The 20,265-nt window shown below is 50.5% G+C and overlaps 1 long non-coding RNA gene across 2 annotated transcripts in view; it reads right to left on the bottom strand.

The window, feature by feature from the left end:
* The window catches only part of LOC129048785 (uncharacterized), a 34,146-nt gene extending 22,476 nt beyond the window's left edge, over window positions 1-11,670 (bottom strand). The window contains exons 1-4 of one of the 2 annotated variants that reach the window (XR_008511408.1): window positions 11,547-11,670; window positions 10,332-10,526; window positions 4,637-4,741; window positions 1,939-3,678 (exon numbers count right to left, since the gene is read on the bottom strand). This is a non-coding gene — a long non-coding RNA (uncharacterized LOC129048785). The remainder of the gene's footprint in view (window positions 1-1,938; window positions 3,679-4,636; window positions 4,742-10,331; window positions 10,527-11,546) is intronic. The other variant, XR_008511407.1, reaches the window with a different exon arrangement.
* Between the last annotated feature and the right edge of the window lie 8,595 nt (window positions 11,671-20,265).

Here is a 20,265-nt window from a genome sequence, read left to right as displayed (position 1 = left end):
TGTATTATTTATTTTTAAGCAGAGATTAAGGTGTAGGGAAAGCAGCTAGACTCTATTTCAGGTGAGCTCTATGTTTATTTAGTAGGCATTAGTGAACATTTAGAAACTCCACCCCCTCCAATTTCTCTGCCTGTAAGTGTGCGAACACAGCGCATCTTGTAGGGCAGAGATCCCAAGCCTGTCCAGCCCCTAGCTGACTGTCATTTCCTAGGCTGTCTACTAGAGGGCAGTGTGATATGCCTTTTCTAGACTGGTGAAAGCAGGGCCCTGGGTCTATACACACTTCATAGTAGTAGGCCTTAGATCTAGAACATAATCCTGTTTCCAATATGGAAAAGATTTTCAAGAGAGAGACCTAGTATTTAGGTTTTGATCAGAATCTCCGTTACTTGGGCTTTGGAAACCTTTCTCTACGTGGAAGTTTTTTTTTCGTTTTAATCAAATCAGACCCTTTTACTCTCCTTGCACCCCCTCCACTTTCAGGTTTAGACTTAAGAAGCCATGAGCAATGTGAAAAACCTCTGAATTGTACACTTTAAAAGGGTGAACTTTATGGTATGATAATTATATCTGAATTTAAAAATATTAAAACAGGCCGGGAATGATAGTGCATTCCTGTAATTCCAGCTACTCAACAGGTCAAGGTGGGAGGGTCACTTAAGCACAGGAGTTCAGGACCAGCCTGGACGATGAGACCCCATCTCAATGAAATAAATAAAATTTAAAAAATGTAAAAACAACAAAAAAGAAGAATCACTGAGCAGACACTCTGGCTCAGATAGAATATCATAGTAGTAATAGACTGGAATGACTCAGTCTCTCCTTTGTCTCTCCTGAATGATTCAAACTTGATGGTGTTGATCTTGGCCTTATACAGCTTCACCCTTTCAGAAAACAAGGGCATGTGGGCGATCTTGGTGGTAGGTTGATTCTCAGGCGGTACCTGTTAGCCCACCCCCTTGGGAGGGGACAGAGAGCAGTCAGCTGAAAAAGGAGTCAGTCTTTCCCTCTGCATATCACATCCAGCGCCCTCTGTCAGCTAAGGAATTACAAAGTGTGTGACTTTATCCTGTCACACGTAAAAATGCAATCTCTAGTGCTTAGTAAACAGGGCCTGTTTTCTTTATTTTCCTTTTCTTTTAGTAGGAGAGGAAGCAATTGTGCAGAGAGGTTAACTTGCTCAAAATCACTCTGAGTTGGGAAAGAGTCAGAATTTAAACAACAGATTCCTCTCCCTGCAGTTGTCACCCCCACCTATCTTCACTCCAGTAGCAAGGTAAGAGGTGAGGGGGCAGTCCAAGGGACTGTTTCCTGTTCAGCAGTTCTCACCAGGGGTTCTCATAGCCTCTGCAAGGAGGTCCATAGTGTACTTGAAGCTGAGTTCCCCAGTCCTGGAAGAACTGCTTGCTGGTAGTTTCAGTTTGGAACTCGGCTTTGAAGATCCCAACCAAATGTGTTAGAGGGGCACTTGCCCTTGACTCGTGTGTGTGTGTGTGTGTGTGTGTGTGTGTGTTTTGAGACAGAGTTTCATTCTGTCACCCAGGCTGGAGTACAGTGGCGCGATCTCAGCTTACTGTAACCTCTGCCTCCTGGATTCAGGCAATTCTTCTGCCTCAGCCTCCCCAGTAGCTGGGATTACAGATGTGCGCCACCACACCCAGCTAATTTTTGTATTTTTAGTAGAGACCGGGTTTCACCATGTTGGTCAGGCTGGTCTCGAACTCCTGATCTCAGGTGATCTGCCCACCTCGCCTCCCAAAGTGTTGGGATTATAGGCGTGAGCCACCATGCCTGGCCCCTTGTCTCTTTATGCCAGGGGCTTGGGAGGTGGTAGACAAGACCTCTGGGAAGAGAGGAATGCCTGTCTGGGAAAAAAATTATTGTTTTAATTGCAGTCTTTCATTAAGTATTTGACACGTATGTTCAGTGCGTACTTACCTCTGTTGTCAGGGAGAGATCAGTCTGTGAATGGTTGGAGATTAGGGAAAGCCACATTTCTGGGTCTCCCAAGAAAAGGGGGGTTGGGATATCCCGGCAGGATAAACTCTTCCTTGTTCTCTCCCATACACCCTGAAGTAATAGGACCTTCATGCTGATTACTTGTTGACAGAGAGCTTGGGCACTTTACCCTGGTCACTGTGTCCCCATCAAATTTGACAGTGCTGTTGCCACGCAGGATGGCCGTCTCCTGCTTTGGCCAGCTCAGCTCTTCATGCAGATAAGTAGTGAGCTGCCAGCTGAGGGCAGTTTCCTTCTGCACACGCTGGATATGTTTGCTGCCCGGGGTAAAAATAATGCTGCAGGGTGGAGCCATGCCAAGGGGCTTCAGGTAGTATTTAACATCTCCTGGGGCTATTTCCTCCTGGGCTTCCAACTGCTGAAAAGCAACTCCCTTCTGCTGCTCCCCCTAGTGGGAAGTTCAGTTTGTGGGGGGTCGAGGGGGGGCGAGGGGGGTCCTTCTGACCTTCCCTTCATTAATTGGGCTTAGTAGGGGAAGTCAGTGGTGGTCAGTCTCTTACAGTGAGAGGTCATCAAAAAGTAGTCAGTGTTACCTCTTATCAAGTTGCTGAACTTTTCTGAGCCACAGTTTCCTTATTTTTTTGTTTTTGTTTTTTTTTTTTTTGAGACGAAGTCTTGCTCTTGTCCCTCAGGCTGGAGTGCAGTGGCGCAATCTCGGCTCACTGCAACCTCCACCCCCCGGGTTCAAGCGATTCTCCTGCCTCAGCCTCCCGAGTAGCTGGGATTACAGGCTCCTGCCACCATGCCTGGCTAATTTTTGTATTTTTAGTAGAGACAGGGTTTCACCATGTTGGCCAGGCTGGTTTCGAACTCCTGACCTCAGGTGATCTGCCTGCCTTGGCCTCCCAAAGTGCTGGGATTACAGGCGTGAGCCACTGCACCTGGCCACACAATTTCCTTATTTGTAAAATCAGGATAATGCATCCCTTTCTGGTTATTGAGAGGATCTGAAATAAAGTTGTCTAGCATAGTGTCTGGCATGTAGTAGGTGCTTAATAAATAGTATCTTCTCTTAAAATAGATACTTAAAGAGCATGTCTGCTGCCTCAGTGGCACATGTCCCAGTCTCTGTTGATCCCTCTCTCATCTCATTCCTGGCTTTACCTGAACACCAGGGTCACTGTTCTCTGGCTGTGTTTGGAGAGTCAGTGTCTCTTGCTGGGTGGGATTGAGGGATGTACTGTTTGAAGAAGAGTAGTCAAACAGGTGGGGATCTTCTGTCCCCTGGAGAGGGGGTGTCTAGAGGCGGGGGAGAAGTGATTGGCTTGTTCCAGTGATTCTTGCCTGTCTCATGGTAGCCTTCTATTACCCATTGTCCCTTGTCAGGGGAGAGTTGGGTGCTGGTGGTGGTGTCCAGACAGGACCCAGTTTGAATTTATTTGAAGCTGGGTACATAAGAACTAGTGGTGGGGGTGGGGAGGAGTGAGGAGTTCTCTGCATTTGACATTTAAGGGCATGTGGAATTTAAAAAGCAGTTTTCACCAGCATTTCATGTTTGTTTGGTTGTTTCTTTTGGCTTTGAGCATAGTGCTGGTTGGGGGGCAGGGTGGCTTACGATGAAGATGGTCAGTGGTGGACTCCTGCATAGGTGGTTGGAACTCCATATAGGAAAACACATTACCCCTGGGCTTAGTGCGGTTGCCACGGTGTCTGTGTCTCCTAAGGGGCAGGAAAAAGAACAGTCTCTAGGAGCAAAAGAGGAAGAGAATTGAGTCAGGGGTTTTGTTCTCTCTCTGCTTCCAAAGCTGCAAGGCTGTGTCCATGAGACCTTGAGGAAGACCCTCCAGTTCCTCAGCGGGAGGGAAGAAGGTTGGCCCTCTGCACTGGCTGTGTTTTGACAGAAGTAAAACTCTTGACTCAGCCTTCAAAGTTCAAGGGTGGGATATTGGGAGAGGATGAGCAGCTTTTTGGCTTGTTAAGAAAGTCACATTTTTGGCCAGTATAAGGTGGAGGAGGCAGAGTGGGGTGAGGTGTGTGGGAGTCCTGTGGGATGGAGAAAGCAGTCTGCCAAGGGCCATGTTACCTGTGGGTGATGCGGAGAGGCTGTGGTCATAATGGGGAGCAGGTAGTGAGAGCTCTGTGGGGAGGACTGTGTTTGAACCACTGAGGTCTGAGCAGGGCCCAGGGCAGGAAGCATCCTGTGTTCTCTGCCTATCCACCCTGCATTAGGGGGAGGGAAGCAGAGAGCAGGAGCTATGGGGACAGGGAGGGGAGTGAGAGGGGGATGCCAGGTAGTGGGTGACTAGAGGACTCTTATCCACAATCTCAGAGCACACAGAGATGGCTGAAGGATGCCACTTTAAGTGATGCCTTCTGGTCATGCTGGCAGTAGCTTCTGTGCTCAGCCCCGTCTTCTGTCCCCCAGCTTTTGAGGGGGCACCTATGCTTTGGCAAATGGACTTTGGTTCTGAGGTTTGGTGTCTTAGGTTGCCTCAAGCCTGTACTGGCTTTGGGAGAGGAGGTAGAGGCAGCTGTGTCCCCAACAATAGATGACTCTGGATATCCACTTTGTGTGTGTGTGTGTGTGTGTGTGTGTGCACATGCCCAAGCTCTGGCCCTTCAGATGTCTGTCTTTTCCTGCCCTCATCTCTGCTTCCCACACCCACCCCCCACCCACGTGCATACACCAGGTGTTGTCCTGAGACCCGAGACAGAGGGGTGAGCTGCATCTTGTCAGCTGTGTAGATCTGCCAGTAGCTCTACAGTGGCTCCCTTTTAGAATCTGGAATCACAAAATAAGAATCTCAGAGTTGGAAGATACCTTAAAGGGCTTCTAGTTATTCCACCTTCCCCGTACCAATTAGTGTGAAAGTATTTCCATCAGTTCACTAGCTCAACTGCTATTCCCCTCTAGTACCATGGAAATGCAGTGTTAATTTGATTAATCCTAGAATCAAAGTTGGAAAGAGCCTTCGACAAGAGCTAATCCTCACACTCACCCCAGTGCGAGGATCCCCTGGCAAAACACATTTATGTGATGTGCCGTTCCACTCACATTTGAACATATGTATTCCATTCCTGAGCAACTCTAGCTTTTTTACAGTTGTCTTTCCCCATGGCTTCACCATTTGTCTGAATTATCCAACTTGGGGCTTATAAAAAAAAAAGACTAACTCCTTTCTATCTGACACAATTTTAGATGCGTTGGGATAAATTTTTCTCCCTGTGCCCTACCTGTTTGCCTTCCTGGGGCCACAGCATTAAGCTAATAGGAGAGTCTTGCATTAAAACTTATACAGGAAAGGAAGCAGACAGTCTTTTACATAATAAGGTAGTAGGAAATTAATCTTCATACACGGAGTTTTATTTTTGAAATTATTATATTCTTATTTGTATAAATGTATGGAATAGAGGTGCAATTTTGTTCCATGCACAGCTCGTGTAGTGGTGAATTCAGAGCTTTTAGGGTATCCATCACTTGAATAATGTACATAAGGCCCATTAAGTAATTTCTCATCATTCACCCCCCTCCCACCCTCTCACCATTCCAAGTCTCCATTGTGTATCATTCCATGCTCTTATGTCCATGTGTACACATTATTATTGTTTTTTGAGACAGAGTTCCACTTAGTCACCCAGGCTGGAGTGCAGTGGCGCGATCTCGGCTCACTGCACCCTCCCTCCACCTTCTGGGTTCAAGCGATTCTCTTGCCTCAGCCTCCCGAGTAGCTGAGATTACAGGCAAACACCACTATGCCTGGCTAATTTTTTTTTTTTTTAATACTTTTATTAGAGACAGGGTTTTGCATTGTTGGCCTGGCTGGTCTTGAACTCTGGACCTCAGGTGACCTACCTGCCTCAGCCTCCCAAAGTGTTGGGATTACAGGTGTGAGCCACTGTGCCCCGTGTGTACGCATTATTTAGCCCCCACTTACAAGAGAGGACATGCAATATATGTCTTTCTGTGTCTGATTTTGTTTCACTTAAGATAATGGCTTCCAGTTCCATCCATGTTGCTGCAAAAGGCCATGATTTCACTCTTTTTTTATGGCCGGATAGTATTCCGTTGTGTATATATACTACAGTTTCTTTATCCAATCATCCATTGATGGCCACTTAGATTGAGGTTGATTCTATATTTTTGCTATTGTGAACAGTGCTGTGATAGACATATGAGCACACACAGGTTTAATGGTGTTCATGGACACCTCCACTAGAGGGCCTCGTCCTTCTCCTCTACCCTCAGTTCAACAGCAGAACCAAGCTTGACAACCTGTGCCAGAGGCTGACACCAGAGGGAGAGGCAGGAGGAAAAGGATGCAGGACCCTAGGAGAGCCATAATGTTGCCATTAGAAGAAAGCTGTTGGGCCCATCTGACTTTTTTTTTTCCCCCAGTTTCTTCAATCATCCTTTTTAATGCATGATTTTGAGTCTCACACTGACCTCTCTAAACTCATTCCAGTTGGAGTGAGCTGGGCCATAATGTTCAAAGTGTGCTGATCAGAGTACAATAGGTATCTCTTCCCTCAGTGTAGACATTATGCGTGTGTGTGTATATATGTATAGTGTAACCTCAAACTCCTGGGCTCAAGAGATCCTTCTTGCCTCAGCTTCCTGAGTAGCTGAGACTATAGGTGTGCACCACCATGCCTGGCTAAATTTTAAATATTTTGTAGAGATGGGGGTCACACTATGTTGCCCAGGCTGGTCTCGAACTCCTGGGCTCCCTCTCACCTCAGCCTCCCAAAATGTTGGGATTACAGGCATGAGCCACCACACTCAGCTAGATATTCTATTTAATTAATTAATTAATTAATTATTTTAGTGGGTTAAGGAGTGGAAAGTTTAATAGAAGAAAGCAGAGAGGAGAGCAGTTCCTTGCGAAGGAGAGGGAGATGTCTGAAAAAAGCCTAGATATTCTATTTTAATCAGTGTATTTAAGATTGGATTAGCTTTCTTTTTTTTTTTTTTTTTTTTTTTTTTTTTTTTTTTTTTTTGAGATGGAGTCTCACTCTTGTTGCCCAGGCTGGAGTGCAATGGCACAGTCTCAGCTCACTGCAACCTCTGCCTCCCAGGTTCAAGCCATTATCTTGGCTCAGCCTCCTGTGTAGCTGGGATTACAGGCACCTACGACCACGCCTGGCTAATTTTTATATTTTTTAGTAGAGATGGGGTTTCACCATGTTGGCCAGGCTGGTTTCAAACTCTTGACCTCAGGTGATCCACCCGCCTCGGCTTCCCAAAGTGCTGGGATTACAGGCGTGAGCCACCGTGGCCGGCCTGGATTAGCTTTCATGGTGACCACCTCACACCACGGATTCCCACTGCACTAACTACTGTCAGAAGCTCCTGTGTCTCCTTTACACATATCGTGAGAAAGGAGATGGGGCCACGTTGCATCCATCTCTTTATTTGTGCAGTTGGTGTTTTGGACTCAGTATAGTTACCTTTAGCCTCTAGAAATCCTGCTTTCTTGTTCTATGCTTTCTCAGCATGAAAGTGTTAGGATGCTAAGCTTTGTCCTGGTTTTTCTTGGTGCAGGAGAGGAGGAGGCTGGAATGGGGGTTACTTGGGCCCGGTTATATTCCTGAGGCTCAGATGAGCCCGGCCAACATGGCCTCATGCTGGAGAGGACTTAGCTTCTGAGTCAATTTGAAAAGTCTTTTGATATGAATTAAACAGAAAGTGTGGGCTGAGGACAGTGGCTCATGCCTGTGATCCTAGCACTTTGGGAGGCTGAGGTGGGTAGGTTGCTTGAGCCCAGGAGTTTGAGACCAGCCTGGGAAACATAGTGAGACCTTGTCTCTACAATAAGTTAAAAAATTAGCTGGGCATGGTGGCACCCACCTGTAGCCCCAGCTACTTGAGAGGCTGAGGTGGAAGGATCACTTGAGTCTGGGAGGTCGAGGCTGCAGTGAGCTGTGATTGAGCCACTGCACTCCAGCCAGGGTGACAGAGTAAGACTCTGTCTCAAAAAAAAAAAGTTGTTGGCAAAGACAAAGCTACTATTCAAGCACTCATCTGAGGAGCTAGGAGACCCCCAGGCTTTGTGGCAGGGGCTAGAAGGGCCCTGTCTGCCCAGTTATACTTAGGAACTCAGAATTCGAACTCTTGCTACTGCTCCCAGGACAGGATCTGCTTACCAATTCAGCCATTTTCTGAGTTTTCATGGCACTTTGAGGACAGCATTTATCATACTATTTTGTGCGTTGGGAGTTCCTATGGCCAGAAACTGTTTCTTATTCATTTTCAAATCCCTAGCTCCTAAGCCAAGGCATTACACCCCAGAACTAATAGCTATCATTTCTTAAGTACTAACTTAGGCACTAAAAACAGGTACTCTCCATATATTAATCTCACAACGACCCAACAAGGTTAATGCTAATATTTCCATTTTGTAGGTGAGGAAACTGAGGCTGAAGACCATAGCTCTACCAAAGCCTCTGCTCTTTCTTCAAATGAATGAGTGAGTCTGGGGCGGTTGCTCTGAGTGAGAGTGGGCCAGAGTGGGTTCAGGGCATTCAGGAGCCCCCACACAGCTCATTCGTGGAGGTGTCTAATCAGCTATGCTAATTGATGGTCATGTCTGCAATATCAGATGCATGCTTAATTAGCACATGAACTCTCCTGTCAGATATTCCTGGAGGGGCTCTGCCAGCCAACCTAGGCCCAGCCGCAGGAGCCTGCTGCTTTCATGGAAACAGGGTGGGGAAGCATGATGATCCCAGTATTGACAGGGATCCTGAGAACAGGAACGTCCACTGCTTTGTCGTGTCGGAAGCAGATTCAGGATGAAGCCCTGTCTACAGGATGTGTCTGGTCTCCTCCGCCTCAAGGCCCTTGGTTCATCGACCTCTTCCCTACAGCCTTTGGACTTTGCACTACTCTTTGAGGCCTCTGTGCTTTTTTCCAAGCTCCTGCTTCTGCCCTGGTCTTCCTTTCCCTAGCAAATCCTTATTCACCCTTAAGGGTCCAGCTCAAATGTCACTTCTTTTGTGGAGTTCTCCCTGGCCCCCTTGCTACCGGCAGAGTGGCAGAATCAAATGCTTCCTCTTCAGACTTGCTCCTATTGTACTTGTACCTACCTGACTCTAATGTGAGTCTCTTCAAATTACAGTGTTTTTCTCCCCCGGCCAGACTTAGGGCTTATTCAAGGTAGAGACCACAGTCTTCAGCATCCAGCACAAAGCCCGGCCTGTACAAGATACTCAATACGTTTAATTTGTTGAATTAAACTGAATGCTAGGTTGAGGTTCCACTGCAGGTAAGAACTGGGCAAGTGTAAACTTCCAGAACTCAGCAGCTATTTTATTAGTGATATGCAGATGTAGGTAGGGCATCTTTGAAATCTTCCCAAGGATTCTGTGATCCTTATTTTTCCTTCTCACAATAATCCTCTCCTACATGGGGAAAAGGGGGATAAAATCCCAGTTTGGCCCCAGCCTGGGGAGAATCTTGGCATTAGGCTGGGGGGCCATGGTGGGACTGAGGCCTAAAGGCCATCAACCAGACTGCAAGCTGCCTGAGTGCAGGATGTGACTTCCCCTGCCTCCCGCACATCTGGCCACTGCTTTGCCTGGAGTGACTTGGGACTGGGGAATCAGGGGTAGGCAGCAGTGCGGGAAAACCCATCCGCACCAGCCTGGGGCTCCCTCTTCTCACTACCTCGTGAGGCCTTGTGGAGTGTCCTGGTCCCCCAAATGCCACAACTGCTGATTTCTGATGTAAATAGTGTACATTTGTTTTTTACTTTGCAGCTAATTTGCATTAACTTCTCTGAATGACAGACATATAGAAATTCCCTGATTTCTATGACCTCACTTCCACACCACAAAAAACCACAGTGGTCCCTATACCTCTGTACTCAGGGGCTCCCAACCCAGGTGGGCAGAGAAAAGGGGGTTTCTGAGGAGCCTTGCATCAAGCAGGCACCAGCCCAGGAGGAGGCGATCCAGGAATCCCACTACCCTGGAGCCCACTGCTCTGGCTTCTCTTTCCTGTCTCTCGGGGTTGTGCGGGGTGAGGGCATGGGGGTTTGTGAAATGTCTTAGTGATTTTGTAATTCAGGCTAGGGAGTCACTCGAAGAAAAGTGAATGAAAAGTAGGGTAAAGGGGAAAGAGGGGCTTTGTGACTTAGGTGGGCTTTGCAGAAGGACAGGAAGCCACACCCCGAGCCTTACAAGGCAAGCTGGATGGGGCTGCCCAGCTGCAATGGGGATGGACCGATACAGACTGCTCAGTGTAGCCACCTGCTGGACACATGGAGTCATAGCGTTCTGCTCCCTTCACGCTTCCTACCCTCCAGCTGCGCCTGCTCTTCTTTCTCCTTTCTTTCTCCTCCTCCCGCCTAGTTCCACCCCGGCCCGCATACCTGCTTTCTCTCTTCCCTCAGGTGTGACTACCCAGATGTATCTGTCTTGGCCCAGGGCTGGGGACTCTGAATTTCCTCCTTTGGTGATGACTGAAAGGGAGCAGCCATCCCTGGTTGAGGCCAGAGAGAAAGCTTTTCATCTCCATGTTCAGTCTCTCCACCTTCTCGCTTGTCTTGCTGGGATCCTGCGCTTGGCTCCGATTAGAGACCATTGAATTTATTGTCCAAACTGGGATGCTCCTGAGAGTGAAGGGTGTGTGTGCTTGCTATTAGTAATTATGCAGAGACAACAGCTGTAGACCAGAATTGTCCCGGGCCAGCGGGGACTCATGGTAAGCATAGTTCCGAGGGTCCGCCGGCCTCTTCGGCCGTGCGTCAGGTGTGGAAGGCTAAGGCGGCCAGCAGAGGCTGCTGCGGCACTTGTTATGTGCCTCACTATCTAAAAAGCTCCTTTTGCCATGCTGGGACTGTGGTGGGTGAAGTTGGTTGTCGTACAGGGCTAAGGTCCCCTGAGTAGTGATTGTACCAGATTTGCTCACCTGGGCCTGGTGCACAATGGGATAAGAAAGCTGCCTGCTTCCTCTAGTCTGGGTGGGGGACACAGCCCAAAGCCCCAGGGCCTACCTTCTCAGAAACTCCCCATCATCCTGGATTGGACTGTGCCTTTCCTGAATTCTGACACTTCTTGTTCCTGCCCCTTCAGGCAAAGACTGGGCAAACAGTTTCCTAGCACCACCAGCTCTGAGGCTGGTGCCTTTCTGGGTGGATTATTGGCCTTCCTGGATACATTGGCAGGAAGGCTCATGGGTCGGCCCCAGGATGCCCTGGCCAGAGGGGACCCAAGGAATGCCTGACAGTTTCTCTGCCTGACTTGCAGGGGGGAATTCAGACCAGCCTTGGAGTCCTGTGAAGGGGAAGCGCTCCTGGAATCTTCTAGCTCTCCTTCCTCTCACCCAGTTCTAACTCTGGCAGAAAGACCTCATTTCCTCTTCCTCATGTGGGAGACTTTCCCTCCCTTGACCCCTCTTGCAGTTGGGAGACCTTGATCCTTGTGGGAGGAAGGGGTTGCTGTACCAGGACGGGATCCCTCCGCTCCCCTGGCCAGGGGAAGCATGACCTGCTGAGCTGGAGTCTGGCCCCACAAGCTGTCGTGGCCTGACCTGTAGTTGCTTGCCCAGTACCAGCCCCTCTCTCCCATCTTCTCTCCCTGCTCACCTGAAGGGAGAGGCCAGTATCAGGCTTTCCAGGCTACGTGCTGGTGATCATACCATGGCAAAGGGCGGTGTCTCACACAGGCTGCGGGAGAGCTGCCCTGCTTAAGCAGAGAATTCTGGAGCAGCAGTGGGTATCCCGGGCAGCCACAGGGATTGCCATGGCAACACGCGAGGCAGCAGCAGCGGGAGACGGGATGGAGCAGGGCCTCTTCTAGGCTGGAGCTGAATTCCTGGGGTGGTCAGGAGAGGGCTGGAGGGCAAGAAAGAGATCCATAAACCCACAGCTGCCCCGACAGAGGGCAGTCTGCCTTTGCTCCTGGCCCCTTGTCAGTGGAAATCCCACACTCCCTGGTACATGTCTGTTAGGCGTCCAGCCTGGGCAGAGGGCCTTGTTGGTGTGTGGAGAGGGGGAAGGGGAATCAAACTTAACTGCAGAGATTTGTTTTCTCAGTACATCTGAAGAATAGAAATGGGTTTTAGGCTGCGCCAGCCTGCATTTCTACCTGGGGGACTCTGAGCCATCAAAGTTAACCTGGACTAGTAACCAGGGATCAATTACAGACCTGTAATGTGCTTTCCAACTTCCCATTGTAAAAAGCAGCCTATTTGGAAAAAAAATAAATGAAAGTGCTTTTCTTGGTCTCTGGTGCCACTGAGCCAGTGTGATTCCTTCCTCCCCAGTTGCCTTTGCCCACTCCTCACTCATTACCTCTACTCAATTAGCCAAGGCTGGGTTAACCCCTCAAGAGCCAAGATTTGGGTGAGAGGGGATTGCTGTCACCTTCTACAGGCACGCCCTCCTCCCAGCACAGTTCTCGGGAGCGCAGAGCAGGCCAAGTCCAGAGCCTGCCAACCTCCTCCCCACCCTCTCTCTCACTGCCAAATCTGACTTTGATTAGCGTGTGGAGGGGGAAGAAAGCAGGAAAATAGAATATTAAAATCTTAATTCAATTTAAAACACTGTCATTCACAGGCATGCCAAACAGTGAGATGACTAATTATTATGCAAATGAGGCAGATAGAAAAGTGATTAATAATTGCACAAATTAAAAATTATTGTAAACATCCTGTGACGAGTGATAAGTCCGATGGAGAGGCGAGAGCGGTGGGCCGGGGAGGCCATGGCGGAGCTGGCTCCTGCATCCTTATTTCCTCATTAGGGGGATTTAATTAGCGCCTGATGATGGGGCTCCATGCTGCCAGGGGTGGAGGAGTTGGTGGCCAGGGCCTGGGCGGTCTGTGCTGGATCCTTGGTTTCTCTCCAGTTCCTCCTCATTGCTCTGTGGCTGGGGCTGGAGCTGGCTGCGCAGGAGGAGGGGTGGGTTGGGGTTGGGGAAAGGCTGGCCACCGTAGAGGAGCAGGTGCTGTGCAAAGCTTCTTTGCCGCCTTACACTGGCCTTTTGCCTGCTGCTACCTCTGTCATTTAAGTTCTTAGGTGTGGGTCAGGGGTGTTGGTGAGGAGGCCCCTGGGTGGGGAACTGTGGGCATATCCTGATTTAGCCAGGCATATTCCTCAGGGTTTAGTGAAGGGACACACAGGGCACGCCCCCAGTGCTGAAAGGTCCCAGGGAGGATGGACAGGTACATGACGCTGCCTGGGGCCTCGGGGTTGCCTTGGGTCCAAGTTTCCCTGACTCTACCGGGCACACGGAAACTAAGTCAGTGTCCTGAGCCAAGTGACTTGCCCTTAGCCATGTTCAACCTGCATCCAAGCACCCCACAGCAGGGAATGCTTACGAGTCATTTTGGCTTGGGTGGGCATGGCTGCTGCAAGGCAGGGGACAGAGGAGGCCGAGCTCCTTGGGCCCAGTAGCACCAGGTGCTTTCCACAGCATGCAGCCCTCCTGGATTCCTCCTGCCCCAATAGGGCAGCAGCTGATAACGTTCTTGACAAAACATACCAGCCAGCCACAGTACAGCTTCCCCCTGCCAGTCCCCGAGCCCTGAACTCTGAGGAGGAGGGGATGGGACTGGGTCTAGGCTCAGGGAAAGGTGGCTGATGATGGGAGATCCATCTCCCTGCTCCACCCCCAGTCACCATGGACCTTAGGGAGATGGTCTTCCTTGTCCAGAGAAGACCACAGAATAAGCTGGGAGGTCAAGAGCCCGGTGAAGAGCTTTTGCTCTTCAGAGGAGCAGTGGGTGCTGGAAATTCTGGCAGTTGGGAAGGCTTCTGGATAGGGCTAAGGTGGGAATCAGGCCTTTGAAAGATGTAGAGGACTCAGAAAAGAGGGTTGGAGGTGAGAAATAGAGAGAATAGGGTTATCCAAGCCTTTATCTTCTCCCTAAGAGCCCAGATTTTCCTAACGGGGCTAAGAAGCTGAGGTTTTCACAGGCCAAAGGCCCAGCCTGTGTGTCCCTAAATTTCTCTTCCTGAGACTGTGGTGTATAATTAATTTTTTTTTCCTGGTGAGGGTTTGGAGGTGAGAAAGGTTTATTTCTGTTTCAGGACTCACGCAGTTATCCCAGGGTTAGTAACCTGCACACAGCCTTGTCACCACGGCCACTAGTGCTCCTCTTCCCACCCGCTCTCCGCCAGCCTCACGTCTTCACTCTGGTTCCTGGGTTTCTCTAGTCCCTTTCTGATTCCTGGAAGAGGAAAGTTCATTCCTACTGGGACTGCAAGTTCACCCCTCTGCCTTCTGGCTGAAGCCTCCTGGACTCTGAAGGCTCTCCCTTCACTGTGAACTGTTTAGCCATAGCTGCCAACCTTCAACAAACTCCCTTCTCCATCTCCTGTCTTTGCCCACTCCTGACTCCTGCTCTATGCTACCCTGAGCCCCTCCTGGGTTCTTATTCTGTTTTTCTTTTGTTTTGGTTTCTCTGGGGCTCTGCTGAGGCAGCAAAAGGTGATGGGGTGTGGTACTGATTCTGTGTTTACCTTGGACAAGTTATATCACCTCTCTGTTTCCTCATTGTTATAACTGGGAAAATACTACAACCTTATGTAATTTTTCACTTATCATTTCCCATCTTCATCAGTTCATTTATTCCATCAAGATTTCACTTCTACACGTCAAGTGCTGGGGATGCAAAGCTGCAGATGGTCTCAAGGAACGTGAGCCCTGTTGGGAGGCAGATAAAGGAACAGCACACGCAGAGGCCCGGAGGAGGGAGGAGAATAGAAGTGTGGAGATTTGCAAGGGATTTGGGGTGGCCAGAGGACAGGTTGCACTGGGAAGTGATAGAGTTGGAGGCCTTTTGTTCCCTGGAATTTCAATATGATTTTGTGGGCTCTGAGCAGGTAAGAGAGGACTTTGTTGGGGGCGGCAGGCAGGACTAACGCTGTGTTTTAGAAAGACCATTTTGGCAGCAGTGTGGAGATGGGCAAGGCTGAAGGCAGGGTCCCCACCCAGAGGCAGCTGCTGCTGTCTGCATGAAAGACGATGAAATGCAGCCATCAGGTGTGGCTCAAGAGTCACAGGAAGAGGAGACAGACTTGTCATGAGTTGGAAAAGGCAGGATGCAGCATCTGAGTGACTGTGAGGTGACCGAGGGGGCATCTCGGTTGACACCTGGGTTTCTGGCATGGAGCAGTGCTCTTCTTTGAAAAGAGGGATCCAGGGAAGAAGGAGAGATGATGATGGTGTTGCTTTGGGAATCCTGGGAATGACCACCCTGGGTTTAGTTGCCTGGGATGGAGTGGGAATTGAATATCTGCTATTGAATATTTGATATTGAACATGCTGAATTTGGCGCTTCATCTGCCCTGCCTGTTTTATTTCTCACTCTGACCATACCTAGATCTTGAAAGGGGGCTTGACCCTATCCTGAAGCTTGACCCTGACCACCTACCTTTCAACATTTTGGTTAGTGGGCGCCTGCTTGCGGACTTTCTGAGATGCACTCCTCAGTTACTCAGCTGTTGTCTACATTCATTCCCACAGGCTCCGGGTAGGTTGGAAGAACCCACATTTGACCCTATGGCATTGGACTTGGGTTGTTGCTACCTCTATTCTGTGCCATGGGGAAGAAGGCTCCTCTCTGCTGAGTCCTAACAGGCAGATACTGGCTGTAAATCCTTTCTAGATCCCTCCCCGGTGCCCACGCTCTGAGGCTACTCGGAGGGTGGTGTGTTGTTGCTGAGACCCCTGAATCTCACTACTTCAGGCTGTCCCCTCACCTCGGGGGTGGAGATAAGGCCTGGGGTCTGAGTTTGAGGGGACTGATGCCAGGCAGGGCTCCTAGCAGTAAGGTGGAACTGCTTCCCTCCTCAGAGCGATTTTCTAAACCGGCTTCGCATTCCTCTGAGGAATGGGAATGCCGCCACCCCTGGGAAGCACACATTTGTGGTTGCCGAACAGTTGAAGGGCAGTGGCTTTTTCTTCCAGGGCAGTGTGGGCCTGCCTCTGGCTCCCCCGGGAGGGCTGCACCCCCACCCACCTGTGCCCCTCATTAAGAGTAAGCAGCCCAGAGTGCAGCATTTGGTGGGACCCATGAAGACCCCACCAGGAGCCCTAGTGGTCCCCAGTGTCTCCATTATGCTCTCTGCAGTTCTCACAGTGCCCTAGGAAAGTCCGTGTCCTTTTGCTCTCCAGAGAGCTCCTGGTCACTTTCTAATATGTCTCCAGCAACTCAGCATTATCAGTATTGCCCCAATATCTCTTTAGTGGAATACCCTGTCAGGCTTCTGGCATTCATAGCTACTTCCCACAGAATCCCAGGAACACCCCAGTAATTCCCAGTGAGCTCCCAGTAGTGCCACGTTGCTCCCATACCTCACAGTGGGTTGCTGGTGATATCACATTGTGTACCCAGGAGCACCTGGTGTTCCCCCAAGAACGTTCCAGCATGTTCCTAAGAATGCGCCAACACATGGCATCAACATTCCACTATTCCTGTAAGATTTCCAGTAGATTCCATTACTTCTCAAGTTATCTCCACCAATGCCACCCATGTGCTTAGAGGAGAATCTGCTGTCCTGCCCACCAGGAATGAAGAGAGGTTCTTTGCCTACTCCTCCTGCAGGACACCTGGGCTTTCCTGCTGTGGGAGGCTGGTAGGGAAGGCAAAGGAGTGGGAATAACATTTGTTGAGTAACAGCTGTGGCTTAGGCATTTATTTGTGCAATAAACTGCAAGGTGGGTGGTATCCCCCTTTTATAGACTCAGAAACTGTTACCCAGAGAGTGGAGTAGTTTTTTTCCAAAGGCAGTAAGTGGCAGGGAGTGATCAGAAGGCAGCTCTGTCAGGTCTGACATCCCTGCCTGTCCGGAGCCTGCAGAGACCCAGAGAGAAGGCAAATCCCTGGGCCAGAGACACACAGGGTAGGGGTGGGGGAGGGTGGGCAGCGGGCTCTAGGCTCCTTCCTTCCCTCCCTACTTTGTTTTCTCCTTTGGATTGCAGGCATATTCGTTTCTGAGAAAGAAAGGAAAGGGGTTAGGACTGGTTGAGCCGTTCTGGTTTCTTTGGAGAGAAGCTGTGGTTCCCAGGAACGTCTTGACTCTCTGGGGACTGCAGGGGTCAGATCCATCCTCTCCAGTTTCACATGCTTACTCAGCTTCCACATTCCACATCCAGTGGCTCACCAGACCCCCCCACCGGCCCAGATGACCCAGTTCCAGGGCCGGCCTCAGGGTTCTGGGCTCCCTCCTGGGCCTGCCCTCAGCCCCGGGCACAACCTCAAACTCCAGGTCCTGGGTTGTGCATCTGCCTTTCTGCCCCTTGCCCACACTCGCTGCTGCTCTCCCACTGGCTGCGTTCCCTGGCATGGGCGACCTTGCTAGTGCCAGGGGACTCTGAACAGCACCGACTCAGCAGGTGGGGCGATGGAGCCACTTTGCAGGTGGGGAAACAGGGGAGCAAGGCTGGTTCTTTCCCTTCCCTGACCCAGCGGGGTCCCTTTGCCCTTGGGAGTGTGGATGGAAGGGCAGGGAGCTGGACAGGGAGGTTGAGGTCCAGCGCCCTGGGTGAGGGCCCTGGTGGGGGAGACGGTGCCCAGTGGCTTGGCCTCCCCTGCAAGGACTCTGCCCCTTGTTCCTTGTTCCTCAGCCTGGCGGGGGGAAGAGGAAGGGCTCTCTCTGGTGCTGTGTCAAGCAGCAGCCTCCCACACGGAGTGGGGAGGGGAAAGTTGAAATGCACCTTGGCTCCTGGCCATCTCCTCCCCACGCTCACCCCCACCCCCACCCCCACCCCCACCACAGCAGACATTGTTGGAAGGCATATTAATGGAGGGGTTAGGCAGTTTGGAGACAGACTGCCTAGGTTCATGTCCTTCTCGATCTCATTCTAGCTGTGTGACCTTGGACATATCACTTAGGATCTCTGAACCCCGATTTCTCCACTTATAAAATGTGGCTAATAATGTTACTTACCTGTCACATGGTAAATGCTCAATTGAAAAGGCTAACATGAGAATGCCATTTTCTGTATGTACATGATGCTTCATACAATCACACTGGTGCACATATGTGATTATGTGTGGGCTTTCTGTGTGCTCTGCCCTTCCCCAGCTTTGCTGTCTGTCCTTGTTGCTTCCAGAAGGTCGAGAGGGAGGTGAGGGGTCTGCTCCTGACAACGCTGACTACTCAGGGGCTGAGTGCTGCCCAGGAAAGTAGGTAGCAGAGGAGAGAGGACTTGGCCTAAGCAAGGGAGCCAGGGCCTCACAGAGGAAAGGAAAAGGGAGCAGGGGGAAGGACAGGGAGGGTGGCCGGGTATGACAGGAGTCAGGGCATCTCAGAGGCATGAAGGAGCTGGGGTGCTGCCTTCCCACTCGGGCTCACCCGTCCAGCCCCCACACTGCCCTCCACACCAGACACCCAGCAGTGCTTTTGCTAAGGCCCCTGGCCAGGGGATGTGGGCCACCTGCACCTACTGCTTGCCTTTTGGGGATATTTTTTGTGGGGGGATTCTTGGCTCTCTTGGGTTATGTTCCTCCTTCTGGTGTACTCTAGGCAGGGAACAGTCTGGGCAGAATGGGAGGCTGCTGTGAGGGTTATAGGTGGGTTACTTCACGGACTGCATGAGTCTGGGACTCCTTCTGTGAAGTCTTAGTGACAGGACACGAACCCAAGAACAGTTGGCATGTGGCATCCTTGCCTCAGGAGCTCTTCAGCAAGTGCTGGAGTTCACATGGCCAGCCTGAGGGAGGGGCCTCTCCTTCTGTGTTCTTTCTGTGCCCCTACCCCTCCCTGCGGCCCCGTGTCCTGGCAGGGGTGGGTGGCAGTGGGGAGGAAGGGGAGGGGAGATGGTCCGTGATCTCTGGTTGCAGTGAATTTGGGACTAAACATCATTAATGCTGACAGATGCCAGCCATACTTACTTGTAGAATAACAGGACAATCTAGGGAAAAAAAATCACTAAAAATATCGACTAAAGGCTTCAGATTTGTGCTTCCTCCCTGCACACCCCAATATGAGATAAATCTCTCTGCATTTATGGACTCCAAGTGTGTCTCAGCATCCCTGAAGTGCCTGCGGGGCAGGTGGCTTGCTCTCCTTGGGTCTGGTTCCCTCTCCTCAATATCCCTGTGAAGTGGGGGCAGGTGGAGGAACATGGAGAAAGAAAGGACAGTGGTGTGTGCAGGGCCCTATTGTGGGGAGGGGGCCGGGGTCACCCCCACCACCCCAGGGATGGTGAAAAGAAAGGGTTGGGTTTATGAGCCTCTCTTCTCTCTTTTTCTTTTCAATTACAATGATACCTCAGGTAATTAACTGCTAATAACCTTGTTAATTTAAGATGTCCCTTCTGGCTCTCTCAGGGAAGGCTAAAGCCACCAGGGGTCAGCAGATTTTGGGGAGCAGGAGAGGGTGGACAGGAGAGGAGAGGATGCTGGGTGGGAGGCCCTTGTGGTGGGCAGGCAGGGCTGTGGCTGGCTGTGTGGCATGCTCTAAGGGGCCCAGCTGCTGTGGAAGTCCAGAGGTACTGGGATCCCTTCAGCCCCTCCATATTCCTGGACAACAACTGGATGGGTCACCTGGGCCCCCCAACCTGGGGAAGAGAGCCTGTGGCTCTCTCCAGCACCGCAAGCCTTTGCCATGGAGCGGAAGCAGCTGCTCAGCCCGAGGCACCTCCCTGTTGGGAACCACCTGGGGCCTTTGGGCTCATGATCCTAGAAACTCACCCTGCTGAGGGTCACTTCTCCCATCCCCACTGCTTCCCAATAGCAGGGATTGGAGATACAGTCAGGAAGGGAATAAACATCTCGTTCTGAACAGTTTAGACATTTGTCCAAGAGTCAGGCATCTAGACGAGGTATCTGTGATCTTTTTAGTTCAAATGTGTATTCGTTAGACAGGATTTTAAAGTCTAGCCCAGGTCTTAGTGATACAAAGCTGAAGAAAGATACGCTTCCTGCCTTCAAGGAGCTCATTGTCTCAGTGAAGTAAACAAATAATTACAACACAAACTGCAGAGCGTAGGGGAAAAAAAATACCTAAACTTGTAGGGTGTGGGCAGTCAGGGCAGGCTTTCCAGAGGAGGGGTATTTAAACTGGGCACTGACGGAACAGAAGGAGCTTCCTAGGCTGCTAAGATGGAGTGTAGGAAGCCCCTTCCAGCAGGAGGGACAGCAGGAAGCATGAGAGGCTGTGGCTGCCGGGGAATGGGCAGTGCCTTGATAGGGATGAAACACAGGGAGAATGAGGAGGCAGCTGGAAAGAGAAGCGGAGCCAGGTCATGAAGGGTTGATAGGATTTCTTCCAAGAGGTGACCTCCCTTGCCCATGGGATCTTAGCCCAGGCAACTGGGGGGACACTCCCTATGGCCTGGTGCCCAAGGAGG

This window comes from Pongo abelii, chromosome 9 (genome assembly GCF_028885655.2).
Source record: "Pongo abelii isolate AG06213 chromosome 9, NHGRI_mPonAbe1-v2.0_pri, whole genome shotgun sequence".
Lineage (NCBI taxonomy): Eukaryota > Metazoa > Chordata > Mammalia > Primates > Hominidae > Pongo > Pongo abelii.
The sequence above is the reverse complement of the archived record's forward strand: the minus strand, read 5'-3'. Positions and strand labels throughout refer to the sequence as shown.